Below are 17,039 nucleotides of genomic sequence, written 5' to 3'. Positions count from 1 at the left end.
CCTCGGCTTATATTCGAGTATATACGCTTATACTCGAGGTTTTTTTTCTTTTTTTCACATTTTACCGACGGAAGCCCTGCCGGTGCAGTGAGAGGGCGGGCGGGAGCCGCCAGCCTTCTCAGCTGAGGGAGGAGGTTTCAACCGTAGGTGCCTCATTTCCCACCCTCGGCTTATACTCGAGTCCCCAGTTTACCCCAGTTTTTGGGGTAAAATTGGGGACCTCGGCTTATACTCGGATCGGCTTATATTCGAGTATATACGGTAATTAAGATTACGTCCACCAGGCCTTTCGTTCTGCAGCTGGAGGCAGGCCAAGCCCTTGACTTAACTCCAACTCAGATAAGGGTTTGTTCCATGGTTGTTCCTATCTTGAGCGTGGATTCCACACAATTTTGTTTATTTTATTTTTTTTATAAAAGGAGAGATCTTAGGGCAGATAAAACTACTTGGTGTGGCTGTCCTGTGGTGTGGCATTGCGTGACGGAATGACTTCATGAGGAAAACCTTCCCGGAGACAATTGGCGTGTGAAGGGGCTTCGGCCAAGCTTGCATTTTACTCCTGATATGCTGGTTTCTATGTGTGGAGGAACCTTCTTTTAATGTAAATAAGCTTACTGTATCCAGGGAAGGACGTAACTAAGGCACTTTTTCACAGCAAATTATTAAAATCTAATTGTGGCCATATTACCCAGATGAGGGGGTTGCCTATTTATTAGAGATCTGTGGCTCCATGGCCCTTTCAATCAATCAGTTATAGTTTCAAGCTGTTTCAAGTGCTAAATCCATCTTCAGAGTTATGTTTTTGGCAGATTTCTCCTCTCTCCTCCTCCTCCTCCTCTGCACCATCCTTACTTATTCTCACAACTTTTCCCTCTGGCAAATGTTCAGAAATATGTTTCTATGGCAACTGTACCGCACTGTTATTAAAGAACACCCCATCAACACAGATATATTAAGTTTGCAATATTCTCTTCCTGGCCTAATAAGGTGGCATTCGGTATAGCTTGCTTTGCTTTCAGGAATGGAGCAAAACAAAACACATGACTGATTGTGTGAATCCTGGTTTGGAAGACAAATCCCAGTTTGCCAATCTGGATATAGTTATAAGGAGCCATGGAGGAAGTTTCCAGATCAAGCAAAATGCATCTTTTATATTACAGAATGCTTAGTTCGAAATGTGGGGAGTAGAAGATCTTTCACCCATCAATTGGTCATCTGGTTTCTTGAAATAAGAACAGTGTCAGCATTCCAGAAAACCCCCTCCTGCAGAAAAGACTCCGAAGCAAACATCTTTCAAAGTTCTTTTACTAGCATAGGTAAACTGGCACAACTGGATAAAATCCGAATCTGGGGATCCGGGTTTTTCCTCAGTAAGACAAACTCCAAAATCCCCACCCCCTTACTCCTCTGCCAATCACATGCTCCAATCACCAACCGTCCCATCTCGAGACATCACTCCGGCCACTCCTTCTCCAGATGTAGGCTCGGCCTGATCTTGACTGGCAGGAAGAATGTTATTATGTCTAATGGCCCCTTCTACTAAACCTCCCCACCCCCTACTTTCCCACACAGGAGAAAGTGGCAGCGCGGAAGCCTTCGCCCTAGTATGGCTTCCAAAGCTGACAAACAATAGTATAAATAAATGATTCTCAACAGTGGTGGTATTCAGCCGGTTCTAACCGGTTCAGGCAAACCAGTAGCAGTGACCACAATTGGACCTCCCATCTGCCCCGGTGCTATGCTGTCCTGTTTAGCCACATTTTTGAGCCCGGGCGCATACATGGAAGGCGTATGCGCGGTGCAAACCTGTGTTAAAAATATGTAAAACCCACCTCTGATTCTCAACCTGTGATCCATGGACCACGGAGGCCCACGAAGGCTTCAAGAAATGTTATGATTTAAATCTTGAGTTATGTTTTGGTGATCCATGGTCCATGGCCACAAAAGGTATTTAAAGAGGGGTTCGTGGTGAAGAAAAGGTTGAGAACCACTGATATAAATGTAAAATAAGCCTCTCCCCTAAGATGCCTCTTTGACTGACACCATGAGAAGATTGTCACCACAAGGTAGTCCTTGACTTACAACAATTCGTTGGGTGACCGTTCAAAGTTACAACAGCCCTGAAAAATGGGATTTATTACGTTTTCCACACAACCGTTGCACGTCCCCATGGTCACGTGATCGAAATTTGGATGCTTAGCAACTGATTCATATTTATGATGGTTGCAGTGTCCCAGGGTCATGTGATCCCCTTTTGTGACCTTCTGACAAGCAAATTATTTGAGGAATTATTGAGTCTGTCATTTGCACCTCTATAACTGTCTGGTTCGGTTCTGCAACCCAACAAGAAAAACACAGACTTCAGAGGATAATTAGAACTGCAGAAAAAATAATTGCTACCAACCTGCCTTCCATTGAGGACCTGTATACTGCACGAATCAAGAAGAGGGCTGTGAAAATATTTGCAGATCCCTCACTTCCTGGACATAAACTGTTTCAACTCCTACCCTCAAAACGACGCTATAGAGCACTGCACACCAGAACAACTAGACACAAGAACAGTTTTTTCCCGAAGGCCATCACTCTGCTAAACAAATAATTCCCTCAACACTGTCAGACTATTTACTGAATCTGCACTACTATTAATCTTCTCATCGTTCCCATCACCAATCTCTTTCCACTTATGACTGTATGACTATAACTTGTTGCTGGCAATCCTTATGATTTATATTGATATATTGACCATCAATTGTGTTGTAAATGTTGTACCTTGATGAACGTATCTTTTCTTTTATGTACACTGAGAGCATATGCACCAAGACAAATTCCTTGTGTGTCCAATCACACTTGGCCAATAAAATTCTATTCTATTCTATTCTATTCTATTCTATTCTATTCTATTCTATTCTATTCTATTCTATTCTATTCTATTCTATTCTATTTTAAATCTCTTTTGGAATTTAATGACAAAAAAGAAAAAGAAATTGTTGGTTTTAGGTTTTGATGATTATATAGGTAGTCCCCAACTTACGACCACAATTGAGCCCAAAATTTCTGTTGCTGAATGAGACATTTGTTAAGTGAGTTTTGTCCCATTTTACGATGTTTCTTGCCTTGGTTGTTAAGTGATTCGCTGCAGTTGTTAAGTTAATAACACGGTTGTTAAGTGAATCTGGCTTCCCCATGGACTTTGCTTTTCAGAAGGTCACAAAAGGAGATCCTATGATGTTGGGACACAGCAACGGTCATAAGTATGAACCAGTCGCCAAGCATCTGAAGTTTGATCACAGGATTGATGGGGTTGCAGCAAAGGTCTTAAGTGTGAAAAATGGTCATAAGTCATTTTTTCAGCGCTGATTTGACTTTGAACTAAGCGAATGGTTGTAAGTTGAGTATTAACTTTGTTGTTACAAATAGTCTTATATTTATCATCACAATTGAGACCAGTGTATCTATTGCTAAATAAGGTTGTTGGTTAAGTGAGTCATGTCCTATTTTAGGGAGGGAGTTGTTAAATGAATCACACAATCATTAAGTGAATCCAGCTTTCCTCCTTGACTTTGTTTGTCAGAAGCTGGGAAGGTCGCAAATGATGATTACACGATACTGCAACTATCATAACTACTTCCTGGTTGCCATGTGCTCAAATTTTGATCATGTGATCATGAGGATGCTGTAACAGTTGCGCATAAGTCATTTTTTTTCAATGCCTTTGTACTTTCAAACAGTAACTAAACAAATGGTTGTAAGTCAAGGACTACATGTGTGGAAATGGCTAATATATATTTACTAGATATGTAAAGCAGAAAAGTTTGCAATTGTATTTTGTGTTCTACTGCACCGAAAAAAGACAGATATCATAATTTTTTTCTTTTTTTTAAACCTCACACTTGTTTTCCTTTCTCCACGTTACCCTTTTCCTTTGTTCCTGTAGAAAGTTAGCACCCACCCACTCCTAGAAGAATGAAATATTTTGAGAAATATTAAAAAGGCAGAATATTATATTTCCCTGGATGACAAAAGAATATGTTTTAAAGACATATTAAAGAGTAGCTCCCTGTCCCCAGCAGATATTTGGTGCCCATTAAGAAAAACTGGGCCAGCCTATCTACAAGACAAAAGACCTCCCGTTCCAGGGTGATGGGATTAAGACATGACCCTTCAGGGCATAATAGGATTAACTCATCTAGCAGCAGAGCTCAACACATGGCACAATCAATGGTGACATAGTATCACCCAGAACACTTCAACCAAACGTGGTACTCAGACAACCTACAGAGTTAGCTGTGACCCCTACAACAGCCAATAGAATGCATGTTCTTGCACAGGAACAGGAAGTTCAAGTGCAAAGCCCAAGAGAGGGTATAAATGCCCCTCTCTCTCAACTCCAGGTGGTCAGCTGCACCAGGACCATGTGTTTGGTGGTTCTGCTTCATCATTAAACCATCTTTCCAATCAGCCTCCATGTTTCCAGTATTTTTCTCCCGGCTTGGAATTGAACCAGATGGATATTTCTTCCAACATTCCCATTTGTATTTTATATTGCAATAAACTCTAATAAAATCTGAAAAGAAACAAAAGCCCATTGTGGGTTCTTTTCTTTTGTATATCAATTCTGGATCTTCTCTAACCATTTCCAGCACATCTCCATTGCATCAGGCTAAGCAAACTAGACAAATATATTATGACTTGCTGTAGTGTGGGAATTAAGTGGCTGTGATTTATTTAACAGCACTTGTACTTTTTTTATAGCTTGGTTCAATATGTGGACTCACTCAAGAGTGTTAATGGAAAAGAAGTTAGTTTTTCATCCTCTTAGAGTATCAGTGTCAGTAATTCCATTCTGCTTTTCGGTGGAGATACTCATGAAACCACAATTTTTAGAACTGTTTGTGAGAAGATACAATGTTTAGGCCGATACATATAAAAACCTGCCTAATAGCCTAAAATTGCTACAGGATATGGATAGAGGATGTGGAATATTCAATATAAATTATAGAAAGGAGATTCTGAATGGGTGTTAGGGAAAAGCTTTTTTAATAATTAAGACAGTAAACTATTTCTTCCTTTTCATTTGTATTTAATGCTTTAATTTGGAATTCCCGCACTAAATAGGAAAATTGAACTTATTCTTAATATTCTAGGATTCTGTGAAGAAGACGTTGGTGGCAAAGGTTCATGAATTGCATTATAGGTAATTCTCAATTTATGACCACAACTGAGGCTGAGCCCAAAATTTGTGTTTGCTAAGTGAGACGTTTGTTAAGTGAGTTTTGCCGAATCTTACAAACTTTCTTGCCATTTTTAAGCGAGTAACACAGTTGTTCAGTGAATCTGGCTCCCCCATTTGACTTTGCTTTTCAGAAGGTTGCAAAAGGTGATCACAGTTTTTGACAGTTGTTAAGTGAATCACTGCAGTTATTAAGTGTATCATGCAGTCATAAAGTAAATCTGGTTTGATTGATTTTGCTTGTCAGGAGCCAGCTGTGAAGGTTATAAATGGTGATTATATGAACCTGGGACATTGCAATTGTCATAAATACATGGCAGTTGCCAAGCATTCAAATTTTGTTAATGTGACCAGGGAACTGCTGCAATGGTCGTAAGTGTGGAAACTGGTCATAAGTCACTTTTTTTCCAGTGCCATTGTAACTTCAAACAGTCACCCAATGAATGGTTTTAAACAGGACTACCTAAAATCCATAACATTGTTTGCTTGCTTTTGATTTAGATAATGCCTTAATCCAACCATAGTGGCTTGTCCAGGAAAATTTCTGGCTGAGCAAATCCAAGCCATTATGACTTAAAACAAACCAGGGTTTGGTTTGATAAATAAATCTATCTTTTATATCAATTCCTCAAAGGAAGAGGGATGTTTCTATTCTATTCTATTCTATTCCCGTTTGTATGTCAGTCACTATCAGGATTTCAACTGAATTCTGAATATATTTATAGACCAGTTTTTTGTTTATAAAATAAAGTGGGGGCAGGGAAGGAAGGAATATATATATCAAAAGCTATGTCATAAAGAAGCAACCAATAGATTAAATTAATGACCCACCTAGTTCAGGGGTCTCCAACCTTGGCCACTTTTAAGACTTGTGGACTTCAACTCCCAGAATTCCCCAGTCAGCATAGCTAACTGGGAGTTGAAGGTCCACAGGTCTTAAAGCAGCCAAGGTTGGAGACCCCTGAACCAGATAATCCCTAATGTGCATTATGGTGACTTAAACTAATGCAGTTTGAAAATATTCCATGGCAATTCTTCTACGTCTGACGGAAGGAAGATTTCTGTGGCAAAGCCTCTGCTGTTTTTGCTTGAGTGCCATTCTTTACCAAATAGATTTATACTCCACATTCCCTGGGTGGGTGGGTGTGATGAACACAGATCGGTAACAGAGCCAAATCCGCAGTGCTAAAGCCAATGTAGTCTAGCAGATTTATTTCAAGAAAAGGTTTATCTCAGAGAAGGGGTTTTTTCCCCACAAGCTTGTTGTCCCTTTAGATATTTTGGAGGATAATTCCAATAACCAAATAACAGAGTTGGAAGGAATCTTGGAGATCTTCTAGTCCAACCCCTTGCTCAAGCAGGAGACCCCATACCAGTGAACCCCCAAAATGTAATGCGAGCACCCCCCCCCCATGCATGCATCCCATCCCCCTCGCCCATTTTTGGGTTCCAGGTTGGTGCAGGCGGCTTTCCAAGCCCAAAGCGGGGCACGGGGCGGGCGGGCTAGTAAGGCATCTTTGTGCTCCATTTTGCCTTGCAGGTTAGTGTAGAATAGAATAGAATAGAATAGAACAGAACAGAACAGAACAGAACAGAACAGAACAGAACAGAATAGAATTTTTTATTGGCCAAGTGTGATTGGACACACAAGGAATTTGTCTTGATATAGTTATTTAGTTTATTTAGTTATTTACTTGGATTCAGCCATAGGTCACTTAACCATGATTTATTGACTAAAACACAATTAGAACATAGAATCACAGGACTGGAAGGGAACCTCAGAGGTATTCTAGTCCAACCCCCCGCTTAAGGCAGGAGACCTTACGCCAGAGGTGTCAAACTCAAGGCCCTGGGGCCAGATCCGGCCTGCAAGGTGCTTAAAACTGGCCCACGGGGCCGCCCTGGAAACAGTGAAGGACCAGCCCGTGATGCCTCCGCCAGCAAAAGTAGAGTTCAGATGGGCCGCTGGCAGAGGGTTACAGGAGGCCATCTGCAATGCAAGAGACACAAGAAGCAGTATTACAATGACATCTGTAAAGGCATCAAAGATAGAAACAGAGGCAGAAAAACAAGCAAAGTCTTCTAAATGATCCCTGAACTCAGAATTTTCAATCTCAAATTGATATGCTACAGCAGGGATAGCCAACCATGACAACGTTAAGAATAGTGGGCTTCAACTCCCAGAATTCCCCAGCCAGCTATGGGAGTTGAAGCCCATCATTCTTAAAAGTTCCCATGGTTGGAAATTTCTGTGCTTAAGGATGCCAAGACAAGACAGGACCAATAGTGACCGATTCAAAGATGATCAAATAAAAACGGAAAGAATATATCTTTCCGTTTACCGCCGAAGGGCGGTATACAAATGCAATTATAAATAAATAAATAAATAAATCTTAGAACAGGGATCTCCAACCTTGACAACTTTAAAACTTGTGGACTTCAACTCCCAGAATTCCTCAGCCAGCTTAGTTTAGGAACTGAAGGCTGAGGAACTCTAGGAGTTGAAGTCCACAAATCTTAAAGTTGCCATGGTTGGAGACCCCTGTCTTAGAAGTTATTCTAGCTGGCTGGGGAATTCTGGGAACTGAAGTCCACAATTCTTAAAAGTTGCCAAGATTGGAGATCCCTGGACTACAGGAACCGATGGGAGTATTTACCAAAATCTGGCAAGCAGCCGAAAGAGAATCACAAACCACACCATGTTAGCAAACTCTAGAGATTGATACAGTGGTTATATATACTAAAGTCATAGAAAGAAGATTTCATAGAGTGTGCAGATATCGGACATTATCCTTAATTCCAGACGCCAGCAACATAATGCTTAGGATCATCCAAGGCAGATTAGAGCCTTACATGGGAAGGGAAATGCCAGATGTCTAGGATAGTTTTAGAGAAAGCTGAGGAGCATGAGACACTAATACTGATATATGCGGGATAATCGAGATACCAAAAGATTGACAGAAAGAAGTCAAAGTGTAGTTCATGGATTACAGAAAGGCCTTTGATTGTGTTGATCCTGCAGAGGTGTGAAATGTCCTTAGGAAAAATGGATATTCAGGCCAGTTTACAGATAGTCCTCAACTTACGACCACAATAGAGCCCAACATTTATTTATTTATTTATTTATTTATTTATTTATTTATTATTTACATTTCTATACCGCCCTTCTCCGAAGACTCAGGGCGGTTTACAGCCAAGTTAAAAAGACATATGCAAAAATTAAAACACAATATTTGAAATTTAAAAATCTGAAACCATAAGGCCGAATATTAAAATAACAAGAAATAAAACCACTCAATTAAAAATTACTCTTAGGCCAACCCTGCTCGTTGAAACAAAAAAGTCTTGAGCTTGCGCTTAAAGGCCCGGAGGTCGGGAAGAAGGCGATTTATGGCGATTTATTTATTTATTTATGTTGCTAAGTGAGACATTTGTTAAATTGTCGTGTCCCACTCCTCCGCTGACGGCCGGGTCGGGGAAATCCGAATCAGGCGTGCCTCTGCAGCTCTGCCAAAGTCCTAGCAAAGTTCTCAAGGCAGGCAGGAGACCAGGAAGTGACTTCAGCAAGATATGTTAGACTTTGCCTGACTCAGAGATTCCTCAGCGTTCGGAAGCAGATAAGATGGGCCCGGCTGCGGGGAAAGCGGACGAGGCACAACATAAATGAGCTTTACCCTGACCTTTCTTGCCACAGTTGTTAAGTGAATCACTGCAGTTGTTCAGGTCATTAAGTGAATCTGACTTCCCCGTTGACTTTGCTTGTCAGAAGGTCACAAAAGGGGATCACATGACCCGGGACACTGCAACCGTCATAAATATGAGTCAGTTGCCAAGCATTTGAATTTTGATCATGGTGATGCAATCATGTGATTGTGCCTGATTTTACGACCTCTTTACAGTGGTCATTAAGTGAACGTGGCGGTCATTAAAAGCAAAACCAGAAGTAAATGAAAACCAGAAGTAAATTGCATCATGTGACTTCAGGACTGTTGCAAATGGCCGTAAATGCAGGCTGGTTGCCTAGCACCCAAAATGTTGTCTTGTGACCATGGTTGGGGGAGTGGAGGGACAGACATCAGGACTTCGAAAACAGGTCAGAAGTAGCTCCAGAGAGTCAGTCATAACTTCGAATGGCTGCTAAGCAACCATTTGTGAGTCGGGGACTACCTGTATCAAGGAACTTGATTGGATTGGAAAATGGTCATGATTTTAAAATTAAACTAAAAGGAACATCATCACTAAGCTGCACTATCTCCTACAAACTCTGATAATGAAAGTCAAGGAACATAAGTAAAATGTGTGTGTGTGAGAGAGAGAAAGAGAGAGAGAAAGAGAGAGAGACGGAGACGGAGGGAGGAGAGAAAGAGGGAGGGAGGGAGGAGTGGGATGAGAGGAAGGAGGGAGAGAGGGAGAAGGAGGGAAGGAAGGAAGAGAGAGACAGAGAGGGAGGAGATGGAGGGAGCGGGAGGGAAGGAGAGAGAGGAGAGAGAGAGGGAGGGAAGAGAGAGACAGAGAGGGAGGGGGAGAGACACAAAGAGAGAGAGGGAGGGGGGAGGGAAGGAGGGAGGGAGGAGAGACAGAGAGGGAGGGAGGGAGGAGGGGGAGGGAAAGAGGGAAGGAGAGAGAGGGAGGGAAGGAGGGAGGGAGAGAGAGAGAGAGAAAGTCATTCAAGACATTTTTGTCTCTTGGCAACTGCCTGGAACAAGGCCCCAGCAGTTTTCTTGACAAGATTTCAGAAGTGGTTTGCCATTGCCTCCTTCCTAGGGCTTAGAGAGAATGACTGGCTGAAAATCATCAACTGGCTTTATGCCTAAGGCAGAACTGGAACTCACAGCCTCCCTGATTTCTATCCCAGTACAAGTAGTCCTCCACTTACGACCGCAATTGAGCCCAACATTAAGTTGCTGACCAAGACATTCGTTAAGTGTGTTTTGCCCCATTTTACAACCTTTCTTGCCACAGTTGCTAAGTGAAACACTGCGGTTGATAAGCCGGTTGTTAAGTGAATCTGGTTTCCCCCATTGACTTTGCTTGTCAGAAGGTTGCAAAGGATGATCACATGACCCCAGGACATAGCAACAGTCATAACTATGAACCAGTTGCCAAGAGTCTGAATTTTGATCATGTGGCCATGGAGATGCTGCAAAGGTCGTAACTGTGAAAAATGGTCATAAGTCACATTTTTCAGTGCTGTTGTAACTGTTGTGAATTGAGAACTCCCCTTACCTTTAACCACTAAACCAAACTGGCTCTCCAGATTAGCTGGAATTAACTAGTATCCTATGACGATCACTAAGTGTTGTATCCTATGATTTATGATGAATGTATTTTTATGACGACTAAGATCATAACATAACATAACATAACATAACATAACATAACATAACATAACATAACATAACATAACATAACATAACATAACATAACATAACATAACATAACATAACATAACAACAGAGTTGGAAGGGACCTTGGAGGCCTTCTAGTCCAACCCCCTGCCTAGGCAGGAACCCTACACCATCTCAGTCAGATGGTTATCCAACATTTTCTTAAAAATTTCCAGTGTTGGAGCATTCACAACTTCTGCAGGCAAGTTGTTCCATTTATTAATTGTTCTAACTGTCAGGAAATTTCTCCTTAGTTCTAAGTTGCTTCTTTCTTTGATCAGTTTCCACCCATGGCTTCTTGTTCTACCCTCAGGTGCTTTGGAGAACAGCCCGACTCCCTCTTCTTTGTGGCAACCCCTGAGATATTGGAACACAGCTATCATGTCTCCCCTAGTCCTTCTTTTTATTAAACTAGACATACCCAGTTCCTGCAACCGTTCTTCATATGTTTTAGCCTCCAGTCCTCTAATCATCTTTGTTGCTCTTCTCTGCACTCTTTCATGATTTATCACTTTTATGTACACTGAGAGCTTATACACCGAAGACAAATTCCTTGTGTGTCCAATCACACTTGGCCCATAAAAAGAATTCTGTTCAATTCCAACCATACAAAAACCACACTGATGACAATGGATGCCGCAACCAGCTTTAGACTTCTTGCATTTCACCTTTAATAACAAATAATGCAAAAAAATCTATGTAGGTTAGGGGGCAGCTGTTTAATTCACCTAGGTCACAGATTATCACGCAGCAGCTTTGGGGATTTTGGTTTAGCGAAAGCTACTCCATTCTTAGGAACCAGCCTTGCAAAGTGATCAATCATGATCTCATTAGCAATCACATTTGGATTTTCCCTTAATCTCCCTGGTAAGCGGGCTGCAGATCCGACCTGTCCTTTAAATGGCTTATCTACATGATGTAATGTTTGGTGTCCTTGCCAGAAGTGGCAGCCTCTCAGCCAAGAATGAAACCTTGTCAGGTTTCGGATGGTGAACTGCTGAAACTTGAATTCCCTGGAAAATCTGCTCGATTATGCTTGCAATCTATCCGGCTTCAGATACCACTTTAAACAGAGTGGGGGGAAATACCCAGAATGCACTTAAGCAAAACTTGCCTGGGCTTCTGAAAGCAGGGATTAAAGCTGTCTTCTCCCCACCTGGGACTTTTTGGAGTTTCAATACAGGTAGTCCTCGACTTATGACCATAATTGGGACCAGGAGCAAGATATGGTTGTTAAGTGACTTTGCTTGTTGGAAGCCACAAATGGTGGTTACATGAACCCAAGATGCTGCGGCCATGGTACATGCTGATTGCCGTTTATCCATTTCTGCACATCGTAGAATTTTTCGAATTATTATTTCCTCTCCTGGTACGTTGTTTTGTTTCCATCCATATGCGAGAGCAATCCTTGCTGCCATTAATATATGACGTATTAGATATTGTAAAGATTTTTCTATTTTGGGGTTAATGATTCCTAATAATTAATTGGCTAAAATGCTTTTTTCCCCACCATTTAAAAAGGCATAGAAGTTTTGGTTTCTTAGGATTGTCCTCTGAGTGTGCGTTATTGACAAACTTTAAGGTAGAGTGAAATCCTGCCCTGTTCTCTCACATGATGGAACACATGGTGTGTGTTAGTGTGGTGGCTGCTATGCCACCTAAACACAGGAGATTGTGCCCATATGTCTATTACTGCAGTCCTGCTAGCTGTTGCTACATTTTTGTGTGTGAGTGTGTGTGTGTTATCTCTCTGTTGGCCTCTGTTCATTTGTTTGGCACAGGAATTGTTGCTAAATATAACCTGTAATCAGCCAGCATTGCAAAAATGTGAGGTCATTATTAGAGACTGATTCTCAGTTACCTTTTTCACTCGAATGCTGTAGAAACCAGAGGTGGGTTTCAGCAGGTTCTGACCAGTTCTGGAGAACCGGGAGTGGAAATTTTGAGTAGTTCGGAGAACAGGTAGTAAAATTTCTGACTGGCCCCGCCCCAACTATTCTCTGCCTCCCGAGTTCCAGCTGATCGGGGAGGAAATAGGGATTTTGAAGTAATCTTCCCCTGGAATGGGGAGGGAATGGAGATTTTACAGTATCCTTCCCATGCCACGCCCACCAAGCCACACCCACCAAGCCATGCCATGCCACGCCCACCAAGCCACACCCACAGAACCGGTAGTAAAAAAAATTGAAACCTACCACTGTGTAGAACATACCCATTAGAACAACTTGGTGGCACAGCTTTTGAAAAGTAACTCGGGAACAGAACCATTCGATCAATCTTCTATTATTTAGGGTATGCAATTGTTGGCAGCTTCAGTCCAGCATCTTTGGAGCTGCCCTGTCAGCTTCTCCTTCTTCATGAAAGCTGTTATGAAACTAGATTGGGCTAGGACAGGGGTCTGCAAACTTGGCTCCTTTTAAGACTTGTGGACTTCAACTCCCAGAGTTCCTCAGCCAGCTTTGCTGGCTGAGGAACTCTGGGAATTGAAGAACATAAGTCTTAAAGGAGCCAAGTTTGCAGACCCCTGGGCTAGGAGAACTGCAAAGTACATTTTTTATTAGCTTGCTGCTGATCATGAACAGAAGCTGCTGAGATAGTTATGAGCTTCCTTTTATCATCTGAGCCAGGGACAATTTCTCGTCTTTTTCCTCAACCCTCATAATTTGAAAGTTTGGATCATTCCTCTTGGGATGATCCGGATAAGGAGGATATCAGAGGAGTTGCACAGAAGCAAGCAAAATCTACTTTCTTTGTCATGGTTACAGGTTCTTCTTAAAAGCCTCCTTAGACGCCTCCAAGCGGATTAAAATGCAAGCAGGGACCATCCATCTAATGCTCTCTAGCTACTGGATTGGTAGATGTTCTTAAAGTCAGCGGTGGGTTCCACATTTTGTTACCCCTGGTTCACCCCGCTTGTGCGCCTTCTGTGTATCCGCCCGGTTTTCTGCACATGCGCTTTGCTCACTCGCATACCTTCTGTGCAAGCACCCAACCTCAAAAATTTGCCTAAATAGGACAGCATAGAGCCGGGACAGGTGGGCAGGCCCACCCGTGATTTCCATTACCGGTTCGCCTGAATCGGTGTGAACCGGCTGAACACCTCCACACCTCCTCCTCATCCAATGATATATAGAGCAGAGAGGAGGCAGGCACAATGCTGGTCAGCTAGACTACTCATGAGGAGGCAGCTTTGCTCTCGGGAAGGGCTGCATCACGTTGCCTACTTAATTCCGCTGTGAGAAGTTGAGTGTTGCTGGAGCACCGTGTTCACTTCTATGCTTTGTGTGCTCGTGCCGTGTATCCTGACCCTTTGGACTCTTTGGACTCTTTCCTGGACTTTGTGTGTGCCTGTTAATCCAGTGGCTGTTGCCGTGCCGAATTCGGAATCTGGACGTGTGTAATAGGGGTGCTTTCTGAGCAGCTGTTTGGGTGGGGGGATTGAATAAACACCTGTAGATTCTTGCTCTATGTGTGTGTGTGTGTGTGTGTGTATGTGGAGTGCGAAGTGGGGCAGCACAGTTGTAGATTCTGTGTATTTTTCTTGTTTTCGAGCCATTCCTTTCAGTTGTAGGACAAAGCCGTAGCACCAAGCCCTGCACCTCCTCAATTCAATTTCAACAAATAAACTAAGCTTGTTGTCCTTAGAGGCATGATGGTACAATGAAAAACAGGATGTTCACACACACACACATACACCCTTGGCCAACTTATCACTGCAGGAATACAAGAACATGATGTACCAGGAGAATTTAACCGAGAGTCTCTGCTTAGAAAGGAATGCTAAAATAAGCTCTCCTTCATTAAATTAAGTGGGGAGTGGTACTAAATGGGGAGTGGCATTCTAGCCCAGTATGAAATCAGTGATCTTGTGGGGCAGAAGAACTTTGGATGGAGAACAACTGCTGTTGCAGTGAGAAGCAGCAGTGTTAGAGAAAGATAGGAAGGGCAACAGAGATCTAAAAAATGATCTAAAGAATTACGCCAATTACCTGACCTTCGGACCTTTCGCCGTGAATTGAAAACATATCTGTTTATCCAAGCGGGACTGGCTTGATTTTTAAATTTTCAAATTTCTGAATTTTTAATAATTTTAAATTGGGGTATTTTAGTATAGGTCAATTCGACGGTTTTAATTTTCGGCCATCTTTTGAATATGTATTTTAATTGTTATTTTAACTTTGTATATTATTGTTTTAATCTGGCTGTACACCGCCCTGAGTCCTTCGGGAGAAGGGCAGTATAAAAATCTAAATAATAAATAAATAAATAAATAAAAAAAAGAAGAGACACTTTTTCTTTTTGCGACAGCCAATTGAATTTCTTTCGCGCACTTTTAATCATGTAAAGGGGTCATTTCCATGCCTGCAATCCAGAAGTGGGTTTCAGCAGGTTCTGACCAGTTCTGGAGAACTGGTAGTGGAAATTTTGAGTAGTTCGGAGAACCGGTAGTAAAAATTCTGACTGGCCCCACCCTCATCTATTCTCTGCCCCCCCTCCCCCCGAGTCCCAGCTGATCGGGAGGAAATGGGGATTTTGCAGTAACTTTCCCCTGCCACGTCCACCAAGCCACACCCATCCAGCCACGCCACGCCCACCATGCCACACCCACAGAACCAGTAGTAAAAAAATTTGAAATCCACCACTGCTGCAATCTAAAACAGGCTGAAAAAGGTTCAGCTCCGCGAAGTCCATGACTTACGACCAAGATTTCTGTTGTTAAGTGAGCCCTTTAAGTGAGCTTTGCCCCATTTTGCCACCTTCCTTGTCTCAGTTGCTAAGGGAATCGCTGCTGTTGATAAGTTAGTAACTTGGGTTGTTTAGCGAATCTGGTTTCCCCCATTGATTTTGCTGGTCAGAAGATCACAAAAGGTGATCGCGTGAACTTGGGGCGCGACAGTCAGAAGTATGAACCATTTGCCGAGCATCTGAATTTTGATCCCATGATCATGGGGGGTGCTGCAAAAGTCGTAACTGTGAAAATGGTCATAAGCCACTTTTTTCAGTGCCGTTGTAACTTTGAGCGGTCACTAAATGAACTGTTGTAAGTCGAGGACTATCTTGTAGTCCAGACAAAAAGCACACCAAGAAGGTGGTCCAGTGGTTGGAATGTAGTATTGCAGGTAAACTCAGCCCCACAGCCTGGAATTCGATCCTGACGGGGCTCAAGGTTGACTCAGCCTTCCGTCCTTCTGAGGTGGGTAAAATGAGGACCCAGATTGTTGAGGGCAAGAGGCTGACTCTATAAACTGCTTAGAGAGGGCTGTAAAAGCACTGTGAAGCAGTATATAAGTCTAAGTGCTATAGCTATTGCTACTTAAACTTAATCCCTCCAAGACGGAGTGGCTGTGGATGCCGGCACCCCGGTACAGTCAGCTGCAGCCGCGGCTGTCTGTTGGGGGCGAGTCATTGGCCCCAATGGAGAGGGTGCACAACTTGGGCGTGCTCCTGGATGGGCGGTTGTCTTTCGAAGACCATTTGACAGCCGTCTCCAGGAAAGCTTTCTATCAGGTTTGCCTGATCTGCCAGTTGCGCCCCTTCCTGGACCGGGATGCCCTATGCACGGTCACTCATGCTCTCGTTACCTCTCGTCTGGACTATTGCAATGCTCTCTACATGGGGCTTCCCTTGAGGAGCACCCCGAGACTCCAGTTAGTCCAGAATGCGGCTGCACGGGTTATTGAGGGAGCAGTTCGGAGCTCCCATGTAACACCTATCCTGTGCAGACTGCACTGGCTGCCTGTTGTCTTCCGGGTGCGCTTCAAGGTGTTAGTTACTACCTTTAAATCGCTTCATGGCTTAGGACCGGGATACCTACGGGACCGTCTACTGCCAATGTCTATCTCCCAACGACCGGTGCGCTCTCACAGAGAGGGGCTCCTCAGGGTGTTGTCAGCCAAGCAATGTCGGCTGGCGGCCCCCAGGGGGAGGGCCTTCTCTGTGGGGGCTCCTACCCTATGGAACGAGCTTCCCCCTGGACTCCGACAAATACCTGACCTTAGGACCTTCCGCCGCGAATTTAAAACCTACTTATTTCGTCTTGCTGGACTCGCTTAAATTTTAAATTATCAAATTGATTTTATGGGTTTTGAATTTTTTGTAAATTTTAGAGGGTAATATTTTATCTATAAGTAGCCATATCAAATAGGTTTTTTAAGGGTTGTTTTTAGTTTTGTATTGTTTTCTTTCTGTATTTTATTCTTGGCTGTACACCGCCCTGAGTCCTTCGGGAGAAGGGCGGTCTATAAATAAAAATATTCTATTCTATTCTATTCTATTCTATTCTATTCTATTCTATTCTATTCTATTCTATTCTATTCTATTCTATTCTACTAGCTATAACTTTATTTTAAGATTACATTAACAGAATCTTGCAGTTTGAAAGTATAAATCTTGTCCCTTACCTTTACAAACTAGGAAACTAG

This window comes from Ahaetulla prasina, chromosome 2, assembly GCF_028640845.1.
Source record: "Ahaetulla prasina isolate Xishuangbanna chromosome 2, ASM2864084v1, whole genome shotgun sequence".
Classification (NCBI taxonomy): domain Eukaryota; kingdom Metazoa; phylum Chordata; class Lepidosauria; order Squamata; family Colubridae; genus Ahaetulla; species Ahaetulla prasina.
This window is presented reverse-complemented; position numbering follows the sequence as displayed.